Source organism: Numida meleagris, chromosome 1 (assembly GCF_002078875.1).
Source record: "Numida meleagris isolate 19003 breed g44 Domestic line chromosome 1, NumMel1.0, whole genome shotgun sequence".
NCBI lineage: Eukaryota > Metazoa > Chordata > Aves > Galliformes > Numididae > Numida > Numida meleagris.
Window position 1 is genome coordinate 31,402,254 of NC_034409.1, and position 21,746 is coordinate 31,423,999.

Sequence of the window (21,746 nt, forward strand, 5' to 3'; positions counted from 1 at the left end):
TAAAAAAATGGTGTAAGGGTACAGTGATAAAGAAATTAGAGATTTGGGTAGTGTTAAAAATGGGAGGCTGAAGTTGTTTTCAGCAAAATACGTGCTCTCTTAGAACAATAATCTCAGTAGTCTCTGATAGTCATTAAAACTGTGTAGGGAGAATGATTTATTTGTGTACATCCATGCAAAACAGACAATATGTTGTAATTTAATGTCATGGGTGAGAACTAATCAACCATTTGGCTTTTGTGGGAATTCAATGAAAAAGTGACTGCAGGCTTCCTAGCTGGCATGGGAGATGTCTTGAAGAAATTATGGCTTCTCTTGACTGGGGAAAGTTCAGCTACATTACCATGGCCACAGCAAAATGAGCTTGGAAGTGGCATTGGGATAGGATGCACTGAGAAGGAATATGCAGCTTTAGCAAGTTAGATGTTTTCGGTGGTTACCTAGGAACAGCTTATTTGATTGACTGGGAATATCCACAGTGTTGAGAACTGCATTCATTTTATTCTGCTGTGTATAACCATGGGCCTATTGAGGAAGATGCCATTTGCAGTGACGGTTCTCTCTGAGTCACAGCTGTGCCTGTGTGTGGTTGTCATTGTAGCATGTGCTATTTTCTGGTAGCATCACTGGTGACCCAGGATAGCAATAACTGCCTAGTCTGTTGCACCATGGATGCTGATTCTCCTTGTGGAAAAGTCTTGATGATGAAGGATGGCTTCTGAATACTTGAAGAAATGTGGCATGTATAGTGGACAATTTAAGGCTGAAAAAATGCTTTACACTGTGAGACTCATTTGGCACTGTTTATAGCACACATGGAAGAGATGCAAATGTTATTCATCAACAGATATTGGAGAGGAAGAAAGAGATGCTGAATTCACAGATATGGTGGCAAACTTCAAAAGAAGATGTAAAGCTTTAAGCAAAACTTGTCACCTCGGTCATCTCCCTCTCTGGGAGGCTTTGTTTTTCAGTTCTGAGGGGACAGTGCTGGCTCTGGAGGGATGCAGCCTAGAGCAGGCCAGTGATGCTCAGCAGGCTCAAAGGCAGGAGTTCCAAGAGCCATTCTGTTTTGTAAGTGATTGTACAGTTGGTGATACAAACTCAGAGAATTTAGATGTGAGGGATGCCATTCCCATGAGCTTGATGTGGCAAAAGGGTGCACAGCCCCACTGAAAAATATCTGGTCATTGCCTTTATGAGTTTTAAATCAGAAAAGGGAGGTCTATATGAAGCCTATGTTGTACCACAAATATGGCAAAACAGGTGAATGTCCATACGCTTTCACCAAGACTGAGTTGACTCAGTGAGAGTATGAAAGACTCTGGCATGCCTTTCCCACTTAGCAACTGAATGCAGAGGAACAGTTTGTGTCTCCAACCCAAAAGTGCATGTAACCACCACCATCAAAAGTGTTCCCATGTTCCCCAAATCCATCTTGGTGTTTCTTAAAGTCCTTTGGGATTTTAAGCTTGCTGAAGAGGAGAGCCTCTTTCAGAGAAGGATGGCTGCCAGCTCCTCAGTGCTGTTGTGCATGGTAACAAGAAGTGCAATGCTGGCACTTGGTCCATGGAAAATTTCTATGTGCCTTCGAAGAAGGGCCTTGCATCTGCCAAAACTGTGGCATTTGTGTGGCATTTTTCTCAGAGGGCCAGACAAGCTACCTTCCTTAAATTACCCGTTCTACACAAGCAAGTGGTATCAGCATTTCTGTTGTGGTGATTTCAAATGGGAAGGACAAATGCAGCATGTTCTTGGTTGTTAATCAAGGCAGAGGGATGAGACATCTGAGAGAGAGAACCCAAACTGAAGGGTGCAAACTGGCTAGCATGGGAGCTGAATGAAAATGGAGTGATGCCTTTAATATGGTGAGAAACAAAGGTCATCTTTGGACAGTGTCCTGAGGAATTAGCTTGTGACAAACATAGGTTGTGACTACTTTCGTTGACATTGCAGAAGATTTTTGTAGTGTTGTCCTACTGATATTTTTCCCCTTATCCTGATGGCCTTTGCAGAGGCTATCCAGTTTCAGTTATTCTCACGGGTTTAGGAGTCACAGAAGAAGAGTCACTGATGAGACATGATCTAGAGGGTGTTATATTTTGTACATAGTGAAGCAGAATAACTTGTCTCTGACTCCTCTCCTGAATGCAGCCAGATTTCCCCATGTACTATTAATGGTGACTTGTAAAGCCCTCAGAAAACAGCCTGCTACTCTTAGGTTCCTGGTCCTAATTGGTGACCTGATGGTTGTTGAATTCCTCATCAGGATCCACTGAAATTAAAGCAGGCTCCAAGGACTGCTTGTAAAAGCTCTGCAAAAACCTAATTGCCAGCTGTTCAGAGGCAGGAAATTAATGCTAAAAGTTAAAAGCTTCATTAAAAGCTTTGCTTTTGAGTACATTTTTTGCTATTTTGGATATTTTGCTTCAATGACTACCATGTTCCCAACACAAGTTTTCTCCTGCTCATCTTCCTAAACAGGTATTTGTGTGGGGAGCTGGCTGTTCTTTTCCAAACACAGCTGTAATTTTGAATAAATTGGTGCTCTCAGTCATTCATCCTCTCTCCTGCAGGCCTTCCTCCTGGAGAGTCATGCATCATGCTGAGAGCGGCCTGTGAGCTGTGAGGTGGCAATCTCCAGCAAAGAGCAGCATGAAAGTGCTGCAGAGGTGAGATGCAGAGTGCAGTTGTCAAGTCAAGTGACTCTCTGGCTACTGGGCCCTAGAAGGAAATGTTTCACTAAGTCATCCTTCAGGCAGCAGAGACCCTGTGAGACAGAAGTTAAGACAGTCCAGAATTAAAAAATAAATAAACTGGGCTGTTCTTCCTATGGGAATCCCTTGGAGCAACATGATTGGGTACAATAATCCTTATTGTTCCTTTTTTTTCTGTGGTGTACAAGCTAAGCATGATGGTGCTGAAAGGCTTCCTCCAGTAGCTGAGTTTACTGGGTCACTCCAACCACTTCACCTCAGGCTGTCTCTTTCCTTCCCCAGCAAGAGATTTATTAGTGCAGTGGATGGTTGTTATATTTGCCCTTACCTTCTTTTTTTTAAAACTACATAGGATTTCTTTTTCTTCTGCGCTTCCTGTTAAAAACTCCACAGTAATTCTCTCCCTCTTTACTTTTCAAGTTGCATACAGGCCTCTGCTTCTTGATGCTAGTTATATCCTGGAGGCTTATACCGTTTTAATAAATAGTTTTAAAGCCTGCTTATTTAACATCTGTTTATTTAACATGTCATCTTACACATCCATGCCATGGGCAGGGAAAAAAACAGCAAAATCTGCAGCCATCCCCACTTCTCTCCTGTCCAGGGCACTCCAGAGAGCTGCCATTGGTCTCCTCATTTAGTACCGTAGGGGGAGCTTGAGTCCCATCAGGGACCTGCAGAAGATCAGTGCCAGGAGACTTGTGGCAGAGGCCACAAAGGCAAGGCAGACATAGATGGCCTGTACCATTCTTCTACTGCAGGCTGATTAACATAAGGTTAGGATCTGCTCAGATGTATATATGCATCAGACCAAACATTTATGAGGTTGGGCCCTAGTTTTGTGCTCAAAATTACACTGAGCTCAGCTGCAAGCTGATATACTTCTGTGGATGCCTGTAATAAATACTGCTGGGGCTGAGTCTCCTGAGATGCAGGAGGCACTCTTGGGCATCAGAAGGGATGTAAACTTGGAGATATTGATCCCTGTTAAAAAAGTTTCAAAAATCCCTTTGGGAAGGGATTAGGAAAACATATCTGGTGGATGAATTTATATTGCAACCAACAATAAAACTGTAAAGCCATAGAAAGCTTTTATTTCTACATCAGTTTCCCTTGGAATGAAGAAAAAATATGGATGCTTGTTTTGTGTATTTAAATCTTTTGGCATGTTTAAGAAGGTACTAAACATCCGAGCTCTTTCAGATTGCTCTCTATTTCTTTGCCTTTGGAGCTATGACAGCTGACACCAGTTGAAGCCTACTACACTCCAGCTTGCTGATGTTTTCAAACAGCACAGCCCCATCAGAGCAGCAGCAAGGAGTTCAGCTGTGAAAGGTTGGATTACTTGTTTGTAATGAGAACCACCATTCAAGTCATTTGTCCACAACATACTTCAGCCAAAAGGAATGAAAAAAAATTGAGACTTTTATATTGTCTTTAACATACACCCAGGAATATTGTTTCCAATGTTTCTGTCTGAGAGCTTGACCTAAATGCAGTTCTTTCCTTTAACATCAATTCTGAGACAAGCAGCGAATGAATAACATTCCTAATTTCAAGCTGGCACTTTTGATTACAAAAGCTCATCCCATAATTAGAGTGTATACTTCTGAATATGTGTTAAAATCTGCTGCTCAGTGCTTCTGAATATGTGTGGAATGGAGATAATAACTGCGCTGTGGCATCTTAAAACTGTTTTATTTGGGACTCTTTGAATTTTTGTTCATCTCTATGTTCAGCAACAAAAATGAAATCAGAACGTGACATTAAGGTTTTTTTCCACAAAAATAACCTATTCCAGCTAGCATTCTTTAAAACAAGAGTTGAGATGTGATAGCAAATGCTAGTGCTATTCAAAATTGCCTATATTTGCTTTTCTGTTGTGTGTTTGCAATAATTGAAATTAGGCAGAGGGTGAATGCCAGCAGGTGTCCTAATTTCAATTCTTTTTTTTTTTAAGACTAAGCCAGAAATGAATACTAAAAAATGTGTACACATTTGATTCTAGGAAGATATTTGATATATTTGAGGGAACTCTCACCTTTTGGAAGCTGTGAAACTTATTTTTGGCTGTCAATTATCTCTATTTTTGTTCTGTGAATAACAGCAGAAAATTAAGAAGCAAAAGTGTTTTGATAGGGCAAAATGTCCTTAATATGTTAATGTGAATTCCAGAAGGTTTGTGCAGTGCAAGTGTAACGCTTACTGGGCAACTGCTGTTGCTGAAATGGGCTGCAATAACAAGAGCCCAACAGTTCGTTTGGGTATAGGGAGACTTGCAGGAGCCAGGAACTTCCTGAGAGCACAAGTCAAAGGGGCAACTTTTTAGATTTTTCTCCTAAATATAGCTCTTTCAAGCAATCCCAGAAGTTAAACAAGCATTAAATGTTGTCTTTAGAGTTGCTGGAGTGAGGCTCTGAGGTATGTGGGAGGCTCCACCTTGAGCTCCCCTCGACTTGGTGCCAGAGAGCAGAGGTGAGGGATGGGTGAGGCGGGGGTGCACCCGCATCCAGTGATAACTCAGAGTTTGGATAAGCTGGCAGGAGTCTGTCTTCATGCAGTGCTGAGGGATGGGGCTGGAGAGGTGAAAGAAAGTATGAGTTGTGTCAATATGGGATTTATCTAGGCTCCCTGCAGGCTTTTGATTTTGGCTATGCTTGACAGGGATGTGCAGCTCCTCCAGTCTCATGCTGTGATTTAGAGCTGTAGTCTTGGTGGCTGTTGAAATTTTAACATGGACAAATTTTCCAGAAACTTATTTATTACATTTTCTCTCTTTGTATTTGAAAATATAAATCACTGCCTTGAAATCCAACTGGATATTAAAATACGATGGAAATCTTTTTCCTTTTTATCTCATCTAACCATTGGTGTTTTGGAAATGCAGTTTTGGGTTAGCAGCAGGTGCCTATAGGTGGGGGATAAGCTTGGCTTTGGTGACCAGAACATTGAAGAATGATTCAGAATTATCCAAAATCTTTGGTTCGATATTTCAGAAATAAAACAAATTTACTACACAGAAATATTCAAAAAAGAAGGCAGGTCTTAGGGGGTAAGTGACAGAGCCAACTTATTTTCTTCCATCTCACATCAAGTATCCTGTAGTCTCCTGGCTAGGATGCCTTCTGAGAAAGGGATTTGCATTCCTCCTCTGATTTGATCTCTCTTCTCCTCTGTGAACTTCTTCAACATGTTGGGAAGCAGGGAATTTGGAAGGAAATCTCCTTCAGATTTTGCAGTGACAATGTGCCGTCTGATAACAGGCCAAACACAGTAAGTGAATGAAGGTTAATGTAGTGCCTTGAAGTCATTCACACTGTTTAATTTTCATGTTGGATCTGCAGGATCCTCTTCAAGCGTCTTGCAAGGGCTGTGCTTGGAGCTGGTTTCAAGCCACCCTGGAGGGCACTTGCCCCTCAGACTACAGCTGGGTTAGAATCAGAGTCAGAATGGCTTGAGTTGGAAGGAACATCAAAGATCATCTCATCCCAATCCCCTGCCATGGGCAGGGTTGCCACCCACTAGATCAGGTTGCCCAGGGCCCCATCCAACCTGGCCTTGAACACCTCCAGTGATGGGCCACCCATGTTTATCTGGGCAACATGTCCCAGTGCCTCACCACCCTCTGAGTAACGAATTTCCACTCAACATCTAACCTAAGTCTCCCTTCTTTTAGTGTAAAGCCATTCCCCTTTGTTTATCACTATCTGCCTGTGTAAAAATTTGGTATCCCTCCTGTTTATAAGCTCTCTTCAAGTACTAGAAGGCTGCAATAAGGTCTCCCCAAAGCCTTCTCTTCTCCACCTTAGTGCTGCTGCTGGCATGTGGTGCAGCCCCTTCCAGCTAGCAAAAATCCAACGAGTTCCCTTGTTCCACCACTTCGCTCATGAACTGTGATAGCCATCCCAAGCCAGCAGCTGCAGTGGTGCAACTAGTCCTTCATGGAGCATGGGTGTATGGCTGTGGGTTGCTGGATACTATTAGAGAGCTTCTTCACGACAAAGAATGACTCTTGTGTCCAAAGCATTTGGATTTCTCAGCCACTGATTTAAAACACCAAAATGTACTTACAAGCTGCCATCCTGTACTCAGCACTCCCCTCATGCCCACAAGTAGATGAAACTTTGTTCTCTGGGGGACCAAGTCACAACCTACCTAAGGCAGATTTCATGACTCTCTCAGTCTGGATGAGCCTAAAAGAGCTTTTGCAGCTCTCTCTCTTCTAATCTTTCTGCAGGCTTGATCTTGACCCTTTGATCTCAGGATCCACAGCCTTAGAAAAACAAGAGTTTCACTGTGGTTGAGGCAGAGCCATCACATCTTCCAGGCTGTAAATCTAACTGCTGTGTTTGAGCATTGCCTCTGATGCTTCTTATCGAGATTACTGTTCCACCCTTTCCTGTTTGGTTTCTTTCACAATTCCTTTTGAATGAGCTCCCTAGTAAGAAGCCCATAATAAACAAACACTTTGAGCAGCACAATACAAAATAACATTGATTTCCCAGTTATCATCCCTTGCAATATAAGAAATGCACCCCATATATAAGATGAAAGAATCCCAAAGGGATGGAAATCATCCAAGAAAGTCATAGCCTCAAGTGGCAGCCACCACCAGTGTAGCTGGGTACCCCACAGACCAGTTTCCAGCCTTTCCAATATTTCATAAATGGAAGAAGACAATGGCGTGGGCTGACAGATCCCCCCAGCAGCACCCCCTTTTCCAGCCCTCCAGCAAGGTCTCACGTTGATTCAGTGTCCTCTAGTGGCAAATCTGTGGCACAGGCATGGCAGCAGAGTGAAATGGGGACCCCTTATTGACTGGCTTCATGGCTATTAGTAGAATGCAACCTTGGATTAAACAGCCTGGGGGAAGAAGGGGTGTTGCATGTCTTATCCAAGCCATGTGTATTATATATAACACCTGTGTGGGTTATCCCTGTCACAGTGTCACTGTGACCCGCTTTGGCCTTGAGGTTAGATGTGCCAAGGAGGCTTCTGGAGGGTGCTATTACTGTAATATCTCAAGATACCCTTATAGCTGAGCAAATTGTCCAAAAATGTTCAGGATTGTTTGCTATGAGTGGCTGAGATACTTTCTTCAGAGTGAAAAATTTACTGCTTCTTCTGGGTTAAAGATAAAAGTTGAGGCTGAAATAGTGAGACTGAGCTCCCTGCCCTCCTGCAGCTGGCAGGGAGCCGGGGGCATTGCTCAGCAGCAGCATTACTCAGGAAAACCAGTCCTCAAATCCCTCCTCCACAAGCACTGAGAATAACACACTCATTATTGATGTCCTCTGCATATTGGCACAAATTCTCTTCAGCACATTCAGTAACCTTTGATTATTTAAAAATATATCATAACCAAACTGCATTTAAAGTGCTTTCCTTGGTCTCCTTTTCTAAGTCATGCTGCAATTCCTTGTTCTCTCCTCCACCACTTTTATTCCCATCCTCTCAAATTATTCCTAACTCTGCTGCTGAATACTGTTTCTCGACTTATGATTTAGTGATTTCAAATCCCCTTAGACTCTGGGTATGTTTTCTGTCTGGAGATGAACTCTGGCTAAGCTCACTTCTAGCGGTGACACGAAGGCATGACTTGTTATTTTGGCATGCAGTACAAAGTCGATAAAGAAATCAAAAGATCAAATGGATCTCTGCATTAGGCTGGCTTCCTGGAAAAGATGATGCACTTTTAGTTGTTATCAACACAAGCTCCCAATTAAAAAATGTCATAACACTAGCACTGAGGCATAATGGTTCAATTTCTCAGATAATGGAGTGTTTATCCACACCAGAAACACATAATTTTAGTGGCTGCAACACTCCACCTCTCCCCCAACTCTATCTTTCTGTGTTGCAAAAACACATATCAAACCCTTGGCCTTATTCATTCTCCTACAAATGTGAAGTTTAACACTGTCTAGTGTTTTCCTTAAGCAAACGTGGAAAAACTTTTTCTCCTTTTTTTTTTCCCCGTTTTTTTTTTTCATGCCATTTATTCTACTTCTGCTGTCCCTGAAGGGGGCCAGGAAAACTCTTCAAAATGTCTGAGGCTTTTCAGATGACGCTGATTGGCTGACTTTGCTCACTGGATTGGGAGAAATGGAGACTGTAACATTAATTTATTTCTACTTTTGTTTGCACAACATTTTGTACCAGACAGACTGGTTTTAAACTTCTCTGATAGATTTATTTCTTCAACAATCCATGCTGTTTGGATAAAATATGATTGGTTCTTGGAGGTGGTATGGGATTCAGGCCTTCCCCCACCTGGCTAAGCTGAGGAGGTGAGAAGCTGCAGAGTTTACTGAGCACATCTCTGGCCTCAGTGATGCTTCCTTGCAATGTGGAACCACTTCAGAATTGAGGATTTCCAACCTGGCTGCTCTTGGGATTCAGCTAGAAGGGAAGCTATAGCTGCTGCTTCTGGGAGAAACCCAGGCCTGGTTCTGCACCTGGCTGAGGACAGCAGATCCATGGGAGAGTAAAATAGCCCTGGTCTTAACACCAGGCCAGCATCCTGGAAAGCCAGATCTGTTGCTTTCTGCCATTTAAAGATGTGTTGGGGGAGGTACTGAGCTGTGCTTCTGCCCCAAACCACGCCTTCCTCTTCCCTTCCAGGCAGGAACAGCCTCTTCCCAGATCCTCCAAAACAGTGTAGTTTGTGGATAAGAAGACTGGAGCTAGCACAGATGGAGTCCACCATGCCTGAGGAATGCGTGGAAAAGGCAGGACTTGCACTGGGAAAAGAGAGTAAGGCTGGTTTAGGGCTCAGCTGGTGTTTTTGTCAGAAGTGTTTTGCTTTTAATTCCTGCTCAACGTGGAAGCCCAGGGGAGCTGGGAGCAGCTGCCTCTGTACTAACTACACCAGGGAATTCCGTGATGTCTGTAGAAATTATATTCTATGAGCTCTTGGCAATATTTCCATTTTCCCACCATGTTCCTTAAACGTATCTATAGCACCCTGCCCTTTCCCCTAGCTGCATGTTGGGTATTTTGTGTCTGGCCAGAGATATGGACAAATGGCCAGAGGCCTGAGGAAGCTGAATCAATTTGCAACCCTTACCATGGTGAAGGCCCTGATTTGAATCTCTCTTCTCTCTCTAGATGCCCATTTTCATGCAACACTTAGAAATATTAAGTTAGTGAATGCTGCTATGTTCTGTCACATTGTGCTGAAATGGGCAAAAAATTGCTATGGAAAACAGCAGGAAGATCTGAAAGACAGAGAGACAAAGAGAAATTGCATAATCTTCATTTCCATGGAAACCCGTGCTAACATGTTATGCTTTATCCTACCGGTCCACTCCCAACAGTGAGACTAGATAAAAGATTATATGGTTTGTGAACTGAAGGCTGTAGCTTCCAGCAGGGGTTCATCCTTCCACGCTCCTCCACCATCTGTTGCTCGTTACCACCCCACATGACCCCTCCTCCATGCCAGCAGGGTTGTCCCCATGGCCTTGCACTGGAGCAGCCTGTGCAGTGGCAGTTCCCTAGCCAGCTCTCACTCCCATGCAGTTTGTGGAGTGCAGCATAGATGAAAGCTCAACAGACATTTGAAGAAATGTGCTTTTTGACTGGAGTGTTTAGATCCTGCTTTTACATGTCCAAGTCCTTTTGTTGTTAATAGCACTGATGAACCATAGTTTTCATTTGATGCGATATTTTGCTTCAGTCTATGTAAAATGCTTAGGTATTTATTCACTCTAAATGGTTGTGTAAGACAACTTTGAATCATATAATCATCTAGGTTGGAAGAGACCTACAAGATTATCAAGTCCTTCTGTCAACCTGACATACCTTGTCCCATCAGTAACCCATGCCCGTTAGTGCCATATCTACATGTCTCTCACATACCTCCAGGGAGGTATTTGGTATTCTTCCAACTACTTCATTTTTCTGTACTCTGGAGGAGATGAAAAGCAATTTGATATCCAGGAAGAAATGGGAAGTTTCTATACTGTTCTGCTAGAGCAGCATCAAGGCGATGCACTGATAGTGCCAATGTTTTCCTTTGAACAGGTTTTTGGCAAAAGTCCCCACAATTAATTAGCTATGAAATGAACAAGTGGAGTAAGGTACCTGGTTAAAAAATGGGAGAAATTGATTTGATAACACAGGGATATGTCTTGACTGGTGTTTTGAAAACTATTTCCTCTTAAGCTGGAAGAAGATGGAGTAAAGATGATCAGATAAAAGTCTTGCCAAGAATGTTTTATCTAGGTTAATATGAACACTGTAATTCAGTAGTCGGAGGAATCCAACTAAGCCAATAAACTCAATGATATAGTAGCATATTAAATGCTGCATATGCACCTGGAAGAGTAATTTGTATTGGATGATTTGTAGTTACTCAGGAAATCAGATGTCATTGTGGATAGCTCAGTGAAAATAGCTGGTACATAGGATAAAAGGCAAATGCTATTTTAGGTTGGAGTACAGCGTTATTGAAAGTAATATAATGACATAGTGTTTCAATCGATATTGTTTGGTAGGCTGTGTTCAGTTTCAAATGTAGATGTACAGCCAAAGAAGCACACTGGAAGGAGCTATTGTCAAGGGTGGTGGTGCTGAACAAAGAGGTCAGCGGTAGGATCATGAGCTAGCTGAACTCTCTTCCTGACACTGCTATTGAACTGGGGGACTCTTACATCAAGGCACCATTTATTTATCTGCAATAATGCAAGTATCCTTGGAATTGGTTACTTATGACAGAGGTAGATACTCCAGCACTAGGAATCTTTCCCTCAGGTCTTGATTTCTTTCCCTCATGAGATTTCTGGGAGTCTTCTGGTCTGTGTTTTCATAAAGGCAGATAGAAGTCCCTACCCTTTACATATATCAGTTGGAATGGAATAACAGAGGAAATAAAACTTAAGAAGTTGAGTTGCAGTTTACAGATGACGTAAAAGATTCTAGATACACATTTGAAGTAGAGGAAGAAATGTAGATTATTTTTTTTTAATGAATAAGACTAGTAAATCACAGACCCAGAAGAACACTTGGGTTGCTAGTTTATCCACATTTATGTGGATGGATTACCCAGGCTTTAAATCTCCAAACCCAAAATCTTTTAATCAAATTACATAACTTTACCTTGTCCTAGAACGAGCATCTTATATGCCAAAGAAACACCTGAATTGTTTTCCTTTGTCCAGTCTGTAAAGGATAACAGAAAGCTGAAATACTTTGTGTGTTATTTTTTCCAAATTTCTGGTTTTGACTCAATTTTACTCCTGAGGGGCTCAGAGCAAATGGACTAGAAGAGAAAATTTGTTGATAAATATTTAGCAGTGGCTCTTGAACTTTAGCATGAGTTAGTGGAGATGTGCGTGACCTAAGCAAGGGATGAGGATTACCATGGAGAGCAGGAGAATTCTAAATTAAATAATTTGGGAAATGTCAGTATGAAAATTCACCTGGCTAATGTCATTATAAGTAATAAATGCTGGGTCTAGAGAGGCAACATCAAATGCAGCATTACCAATAAGTTCCAAGTGTTTGTGCAACAGCAAAGCTGAAAAAGGCATCTGGGTGCTCTATTGGATCACAAGCCAAACAGCAGTCAGCCACTTGTAGAGTTAGAATAAGAGGCATGGGGACGTATTGTCCTTCCTCTGCCTTCCATAAGCAAAGTTGCAAATGAAGAGTAGAAGATGGACTGCTAAACTATTCTCCTATTTTGTAGACTTGCCACATAAAGTTTATTCTGCTATTTCGAAAGCTGCACATGCAATTCTGAAGCATGTGAGCGAGAATGCTGTGGGACCTGCAATAGAAAATACAGTCAAATTAGATGGAGACAAGAAGTGAGTGAGAAAAACTCTTAAAGGTTTAGAAAACAGCTCCTGTGAAGAGATTGAGAATACACAATTCTTTGGATTGGATGTTCTGTTTAAGATGTCTGAGAGAAAAAAAATAAGTAGAAAACGGCCATATTAATAAGCTACTCTGAATGTTTAACTAGGATAGCACAGCCCCCAGAATTTCTTATGGTTATAAGTCCTTCGTGGTTGATGTCCATTGCTTAGGGCATGTGTTTCAGAAGGGTATACGATCTCAAAATAAAAACTTAGGAGGAGGACTGCACTGGTGGCGTTAGTGACATGACCTCTGTTTTCCCTCACAGAGAACAATGTTGAGGTTCTAGATTTTGGTTCTGGATCTTGGCTCTTGAATGGAGGTGGGCATAGCTGGTCCTATGGCCCTTGGCAGCATGTGGCATCTAGTATGCGTGACAAGGAAAAAAAGTTGATTTCATAGTGTTGGTGCCATATTGGTGCATCAGGAAATGGAATTTCTTTGGCAATGGTTTCCTCCCAAGGCAGAGTCATTAGAAGCTTGGCAGACAGTGGCCAATGCTAACATATGGGATATTATCTTCAAAGGCACTTTTTAGGCTCCTTCGTGCAGTTAAGTTTAGTAAGTCACAAGAAGGGTAAGTAAAATCTAAAGGGGTTGTCTTGGCAATTGCATGCAGTTTGAAGACTGTTCAGCAACAGCCTGCTCTGGAATGGCTAACCTTTCATAGCCTGGGAGATGGGAAATAAAAAATTAAATAGCATTAAAGGATGATGAGTCTTAAAGCACTCAATTTATCTTTTCATGAATTTTACAGATATGCCACATGCTATTCACTTGATCTTTGCTTTCTTTGACTCTTTATTAAACATAGTTATTGGCTGTATATATCCACAAAATACTGTTCTTGACAGCAAACTCACCAGCTGTAGTTATCCAGAGGCAGAAGTATGAAATATTTCATCTAGGATTCATCCACCTAGGATTAGTTTGTCTGTGATGAGTTTATTCTACCCTGCAGCACCCGTAGGGCTGAAGCTCAGTACAAACATTTACTACCAATACCCAGGTGTGACAGACTCTCCTTGAAGTACTTGGACCCTACTTCCTTACTTTCAAGTGCATGCACAGAAGCAGTATTGTTTTACAAATCTCAGCTGCTGTAAACCATTGCTTCCAGTGCTCTCCAGGCTGAAAGAATAATCTCGAGCTGCCCAGCCAAATTTAAACACTGTGGAGAGTAGTGCAAGCTCAGACAGTTTCTGCAAGGCTGACCACTGCCAAGATGCAACGTGGCCTCAGAGTGCATCAGGGATGACAGCAGTTGAGGGTCAGCAGTAACACTCTTTCCATCAGGACTCTGCCATGTATTTTTGGTCAGAGGGTCTCAGTGGCCAAGCAAAATCAACTCTAGGACTTTACTGCCTCAGATTTTGTCTTTGGGGCATAAAACAGAGCCAAAGCAGGCATGCTAGGCATAAGTGGTATCATTGAGAGAATGAACAACTTTCTTCCTGTCACACTGGGGATACGTCAGTCCTGAGGAACATGATTCAACATGTTCAGCTGGGGATCACTGAAGAAAAAAGCCTTGTGTTGCAGTGGTTTTATTTATGACATTATTGCAGACAGTGAGCAAAGCCCATGTGAGACCACAGATATAGTGGGCGGTTGTCAGGCATTTTCTGAAGCGGTTGCTGCTGTACTCAGTAGTATCTCATAACACTGGTTGAAATTTCTCCTTATCCTGCAAAGTGCCATTTACAAATGGGAAATGATGGATTCCTGTATTCAAAAGAAAGGCGTACATCTCTGAAGAATCAGATGTAAAATTTTGCCAGAGAATTCTGGTTATTTTTCTCAGATTTGCTCCCAATTTCAGAGTGAATGTCAATGAGCTTGCAGTAACCACATTATCTGCAGGGACAGCCCTCACCTGGGAACCTCTCCTCTGCCTCAGTCTCCTGGTGTAAAGGACCAGTGGGTTACCTATCAGCTGGGCGAAGTATCAGTGATCCAGGGATGGGCTGAACTTGAGCCCTGAGCGGCAGATAAAGTCACTGGTATGGCAGTCAGCATAGTGGAGCCCAAGCTAGCTGGAGCCTTTTAGCATAGCGGCATTAAGAATGTTAATAATAAATCAGTGAACGGCTGAGATATTTGCCCTAAAAGGAAATCTTTCGAGCTCTGTTCTTTCCAGCTATGTTGTTTCTGGGAGGTTGGTGTGCTGTTTTCCTACAAAAAAGGCCCCTTTTTATGGTTAATACAAGATGCCAAGTCTTGAGGTCCCACTGCTCTGAATAATTGGGAACACAAAGTCCTTTCCTACAATGTGATTTAAGTCTTGTGATCCACTATGGTCTTCTCATATCTGATTCTGACTTTAAATGAGCAGATTTGGAATTCTATACAAGGCTGAATAAGTAGTTACTCATACATGCAACCTGATTTCACTGAATGGAGCTAGCTGAGCATGACTGCTTAGCTGCTGGCATAAAGAGCTCATGACCTGCCTGAAGTGGCAGAGTGGTCATTTTTAGCAACAGTACATTTTCCTTCCTTTTCAGACTTGAGGCAAATATGTTCCTGGATGCAGGAAAAGGAACACAGTATCTGACATGCCTTGCAAAGCAGAGGAACTGACTAACTCTACAAAAAGGGGGAAAGAATCCACAGTGGAGTGAGTCAAACCCATGAATCAAGTTGTGTTATTATCTTTTGTTTTGTTTTTAAGCTGTCTTAAGTGAACCTTACAAAGCGCAGGAGGGCAGCCTGACCTCTTCTAGCCCCTGAGGGACTAGCTCTTTTTCCAAAGTGGCAGGTGTTAATTCCAGAGCCCTGGAAAAATGTGAGTTTGGGATTAGAGTTGCCATCCTTAGACATGGATTACTGAATCAGTGAAAGCTTTCCTTTAGTAAGAGGTCGATGTAGACTAAAAACAGTGTCAGAATGTGACCACAGAGATCCTACTTAAAATCCTTTTAGGTTTCAGTTGACAAATCTATTTTGTGGCTGTTTTCCTTCCTGTAGTGTTGCTGTTGTGTTGTTCTGTGTTTCAGCCCAGAAATGGTAACATTTGCTAGTGGCTGAAATACCTCATCTGTTACCTCATCGGTTTAATAGGTGTTAGATAATGATACTTTGTCAGTTAAAGAGCAATCCAGGACACTTTGGATTTCACGTGAGGATATATTTGTAGATGTTAAGCCCGTTGATCGGACTTACTTTTTTTAGTCCTAATTTGATGATTGAAGTAAGTTATACGTACTAAGAAGGTATGCAAGGTAATGTAATTATTGTGTAGATCCCTGTGAGAGACCGAAGACAACCTAACAGAGACAAAACTGGGAACAGAGGTATCTGGGAATTACTTGATATAAATTCTCCCTGTTATCAAATTTCCTTGTTGGCCCCCACAACCAATAGAAAAGCTCATGGACAGCTGCCAGTAGATGATTCCTGGAAAACAAGAATGGGACAGCTGGTGTGGAATACTTGACCGTGCTTTATATGATCCTGATTCATAAAAAAACACTGGAAATCTCAGGGCTCCCATAACTCAAGTGGGAATCACCCCTTCCAGCCTTGTGGAGCAACCTTCTTGCTCCAGAAGCCACAAGCAAACTTTTCCATGTGCCCTGGACCCTTCCTAGCCATTGATTGACACCCCCAATGGAAATTTCAAAGGTGGTCATTGGTGGTGTTTGATTTTTTGCAAAACTTTTGTTAGAGACATGAAATAAGCCATGCCATTGCGGCTTGAGAAAATATATCTAAAAATCATGCAACAAATTCAGCAAATTACATGCACAATGAGATTTTAAAAATCTCAGCATATGACCTGAGTGGCACAAGCATTTTTAGAGGTGTGTTAATAATGAAAATAGTAAATAAGGTACATAGACTATAACTCGTAAAGTGAGGTGTATAGGAGCTCTCCAATACCTTAAGCCAAGGCTGTTAACCAAAAGAAGTCCACCATTATAGCTCCCCACTTTCTTCTTCATCCTGTGCTGCAGTGATCTCTCTTCTTAATCAAACAAAAATAGCTCAGAAAAATTGAACATTTCAGATTAAATTCCAGATTTCCTGGGCCTTCCAGTAGAGGGGAGTGTTGTTTCATTTCCTTTGGCTTTTAAAGGTTTTGCCAGTGAAATAAGGCAAAAGTACAATATAGATTATCAGTATTATACAGACACAGAGACAGAGATGGTTACATAGATCTTAGGAACATGTATGCCGCATTGTCTAGTAGGAGCAGACACTCAAGATAAAAGAAGGCATGAAAGCTTCAGGATCAGGCCCCACATCATTTAATGTGCATATGAAGGACGGAGAAACTATACCAAACAAAAGTCCTGCAATGGAAGCTGAAAAACCAAATTAAAGTTTTATTTGTTCTACTATAAGTTATTTCCTGGATGACATGAGAGCTGACCAAATTGTTGCTGCTGCTGAGGGCAAGCCTGGCAACGGAGCTTCTCTGGCCCCAACATGATTGCACCCTATGTGGCCTCACCTTTTCAGGTTCTGATATAATGTGAGCTCCTGAAACAGGGGCTGCAAAACTGGCCTGGCACCCTGGGTGTGCTCTGGGGGGCAAATTGCCTGGCGATCCCTTCTTCTGCAGCCCACTCTGTATGGCTCTGGCTTTCAATATCCTGCTCAACTGCTCTACTGCACAGCTCATTGGGGTCCTCTGTAGTGTTTAAGCCAATATGCCACCTTTATTTTTTTTTTAACTTGGCAAGTATTGAAGACAGTCAGACAGGAGCTGCCTTCTCCTCAGACAGTCAAGATAGACTCACCTGTTCCCTCCCAGTTTAATAGTGCATGAACATAGAGGCTGGCCTGGCATTTCCTCAATTATAACTGAAGTAAACCAAGCCTTCTCTGAATGTCTTTTTTCCCCCTCCCCTTTTCTTCTAGCAACTGTTGTGGTAAATTTGTCAGTTTAAGTTCAGCTTTGTTTCTGCCAACTCACCTGTGCTGACTGCCTCGTGCCTCAGGACTGATGTGAATGACCCTTGCAACATGATGCAGAATCCTAAAAACATGAGTCAAAGGGTAGACAGACAGCAACCACTGCTCTCTGCAAGCTGGTGTAGAACAACAGTGACTGTGTGTGATCTATCACTATAACATTCAATTGGAAGTTGATGCTGTTAAGGATAGGAGTGGGTATGGCAGAAACTCCTCCTCAGCTTGCTGGTAGTAGTTTTTTAGGATTAGTATATCATGCTCTGCAGGAACTCAAGAACTTGTCACACTCTCTACATGGGCATGAGCAATCAGGAAGCAGCAATGTGGAGATTATTCAAAAATGGTCATTTGTCTCGTGTACATTGTATGTTACTGTGCCTAATATTTTTGGTTTCTGACTGGGATTTTACCTCACTGATATTAAAATCTCTTTGAACTTTGTATGTAACTGAGCCGAATGCTTTTAAGGGACATATTGATATTATCAGTAGATCACTGAAAACTCAATTCAAATGTACCATCTGACACTCATCTCAATTCTCTATTCAGCACAAACGTAAATATAAAGAGATCTTAACTCAGAAGTCAGAAACACTGCACATTTTGTTCCATATGTCAGGTGCTTGGCACAACATATTTTTGGTTTATGATTTCAATGAATTCCAAAGAACATCAGCATCCCAGGAAAAAAGCCCAGAGGATTATGCTGTAACTCTTTATATGGAGTGATAGGCTTCATGGAATAAAGCACATGCTTAGCATTAATCTGTATTAGTGCTTGTATGATTTTCTTGCATTAAAAGATAACATATGTGGTCCTCAGAAGAAGGGAAATTATTTCAGGAGCATGTTTAGTGTGTTTCTTCTCATGATTCTGTTGCCACTTATCTTTGGATGCATGTGAATTTGTCTGCTTGCTTTTTTTGGAATAATCTCATGCCAGCCAGTACTGGGTATATGGTGTATGAAGTCTGCATTCCTGAGCAGAGATGATCTAATGGTTCAAGGAAAGCAGTAACTCCACTTTTACTGATTCCTGTGCGTTGCCACAGGAAAACTTGGATTTTCATGAATACATTTGTTATTTATTTAGTTCTGGGCAGTTTTAGTCACACTGAATTTCTCTCAAACTATTTCCCATCACTTGTTTCATCCCCAAGTGACCAGTAATTCATACAATATGCAGTGCCTTGGCCATCTCACTCTCATGGGCTTGTGCCTGCTCTCTTATTGGTGAGCTGAAACTTTTCATGAAGGTTTGAACAAGTCCACTGGGGCTTGGACCTCTGTACAAACATATATCAGTGTGAGTGTTGCTATAGCAAAATATGTTTGTGTATTATACACCACTGATTGCATGTCTGCCTGAAGCAGCAGTAATCATTCTGGTGAATTCATTTGTACATCAGCACTCTCCAGGCAATCTCCTTGCACAAGAATTGTCATCAGCAAAGTATTTTTGTATCCAGGAATGAGGAGAGCAGACAGTGCATGGTTGATATTTAAACAGATGTTGGAGAAAAGTTAGTGTTTTCCTAGTTGTCTGCCTTCTGCACTCCATCTGAAAGAGAGGAGGTTTCATATCTCCCCTTCAAAGTGAGGGCCAGGTGGTAAAATTTGTCATTCTGATGACTTTTCATTTCTTGTCTTCTGATGACCAACTTCAACATAATTATATACCAATGTGAAGGTACTGCTGAATTTTCCAGAGTAAATTAAAAAGTTTTTCTTTGGTGTTCCTTAAGAGAACAGATTTTTATTTACTTATTATTAATAGCTTCTCCTTGGTGAGTTACAATAGATGCTAAAATATATTTAGATAGCTGTAGTAACCAGCCTCATCCTCCAATGTGGACACTGACAAATATGGAAAGATTAAGATAACCAGAACGTAAGAATCAAAGAAGGTGATGGAATCATTTCCATTGCTCTGATGAAATCTCAGCGCATAGAACTTGTGAACACAAACGTTTGTCAACTTGCTGTTTATGGAAGAAGACAAAATCATGTACCTGGCTCCACTGTGCCAGAAGATAATACTTAACATTCCCTGTGAGCCCTTTTCTCCTAGAAGTCACAACTTGTTATATTACCGACATCCTATTTAGTTCATATTATTCACTGATTTTGGAGAATAAGGTAATACTGAAAGTGAAACTGGAATACTTACTTCATTTGTGAAAGGAAAAAAAACAAATTTGACAGTAGACAAGTTTTCTTAATCTCATTCAAGAAGATTGGTTCCTAAAATTTACTGTGATAATCCCTCAAAGCATAAACTAAGTATTGTAAAAAAGGTTTTTACACATGCACATAACTGTGAGTCCTTTTTCTGAGTTGGCTTTGAATCTAGAAAATGATAGCTAAATTTTAGGCATTCACTTGACTCCTGTTTTGAGTAAGTGACCCAGCCTTCATAGTTGTGCTTCAAAGTGCCTAGAGCACAGATTTAGCTGATACTAACTGCGTGCTCCCAACTGTAGAAGTTAAGGATGTGAGCATTTTGCTGCTGATGGCACAAATGTCTATGACAGAGAAACAATTTCAGTCTCATCCAGTGGATGCTGGTGATGCCATCTTCTTTTGCAGGAATATTGAGCTTGTCCTTGTCTTGCTTTTGTACCTGAAGCCAGGTACAGTGCTTCCATGTAACCAAAATATCTGTTCATAACTCTGGAAGTGTGTATGATTGTATATAAGAAAATGAGTTGCCCTTGCAGAGGTTCCCTGAATCACCCTGCCATAATTGCAGTTAGACTGAATGCAACTTGTTGCATTTATGTAGTACTGTGAGATCTTCAGTATTTGAGACAATTTCAGGGTGCATTCTGAGTCATTTCGTCTTTCGTTTCCCAATAGCTTTCAAGAACACAATTACTTTAATTGCCCACTGTTTCTTTAGCTGCATGTTGTGAGGGTGTTTGCACAGCTCGCTGTGGGTGAAGTTAGTAGCAGTACTCAGTGTCCAGCACATTCTTCATGAGCAATGCAAGAATCTGCATTCCCCATAGCAGTCTATAATTTGACGTTATTTCCTGGACAGGATAATGTGGAATATAAATTTCTGTTGAGACTGATTATTCAAAGTACTGGTAATTCAAAGTTTTTATTTTAGGTTGGATTAAAACAGGTCTGAACTGTATTTTGTAGAAAATTTATAAAATGACTTGTAGAATTCAAAGCATTATTAAGGACAAGGATTTCATTAAGACATCAGAGGAACCATAACTACATTTATATTGGGTCATTGCGGGTTCCAAATGTATGTGGTTGGTGGAAGGAAACACGTGGCTCCTAATCCTTACAACAAGGTTTTGAGGACATAAGTAGGGCACCTATTTCTGTCCACTAGCAGTACATCAGGTTGAAGTGCCTCTGAATGGCGAGGAGGTGTTTTTGCAGGCCAAGGGGAGAGCACCAACTGATCTGTAGGAAACTAAATAACATGGGGTATTCAAAAATGGGATCTGAAAAGAGCAGCTGCTGCTTCCTGAGTAAATTCCCAAATATTAGGAGATAGATAGTGGCTTGTTTTATGCTAAGCCTCTAATTTATTTGAGATGGACCAATTTGGAGTTGGGGATTCAAAGGAGAGGTGTCCATGTCAGCACTCACATTCACTTATGGAAATGAAGCTATTGGGTTAGTTTGACCATGGCAATGTGGGAACCGGGTCAATTGCTTGTATGAAAGATGAATCTACCAACCTGAGGCAGAGAGGGTGGGATGAGTCAGGTGTTCTGTAGGGGGAGAGGAAGAAGTTTCCCCTCAGAGAAGGGAATGGAGGCTGCCATCAGCCTTCCCCTGAGAAGAGGTATAGACCCTCCTTTTGAAACAGACAGGTAATAATTTATTAGTAGACAGCCGGTTGTTTAGGACAGGTTAACCTTCCCAATACATACATGCCAGGAGAGGTGTGTGCTGTACACAAAGATGAATGAATGCTGTGAACATTTTCCATTTGTGCATGTGGAACTTGAAGCATCCATCTCAGTGTCCCAGAGACCTCTGGCCAAGCAGCAGTCCCATTATATTTAGTTTTGCTTCTTCTGGGAGATAAACACGTCCTGGTTTATTGTTAGTAGCAGAACAAGGTCTCCATCTCATTTTGTGTAGCAAAGTTAGGGCGCAGTATTGGTTTCCAAAGATATTTGTCACTTTACAATGTGTTAGATTTAGCACTTAGCTCACCACATTGGCAGGGGGATTTGGGCTCTGTCTGATGTAACTCCTCACATA

General features: G+C 41.6%; 1 long non-coding RNA gene across 3 annotated transcripts in view; it reads left to right on the top strand.

Moving 5' to 3' along the window:
* The window catches only part of LOC110392714, a 36,319-nt gene that overhangs the window by 12,375 nt on the left and 2,198 nt on the right, over positions 1-21,746 (top strand). Inside the window, exons 4-5 of one of the 3 annotated variants that reach the window (XR_002434581.1) lie at positions 2,577-2,672; positions 3,949-4,052. The exons of 1 other annotated variant lie outside the window; for it this stretch is intronic. This is a non-coding gene — a long non-coding RNA (uncharacterized LOC110392714). The remainder of the gene's footprint in view (positions 1-2,576; positions 2,673-3,948; positions 4,053-21,746) is intronic. One more of the 3 variants, XR_002434583.1, reaches the window with a different exon arrangement.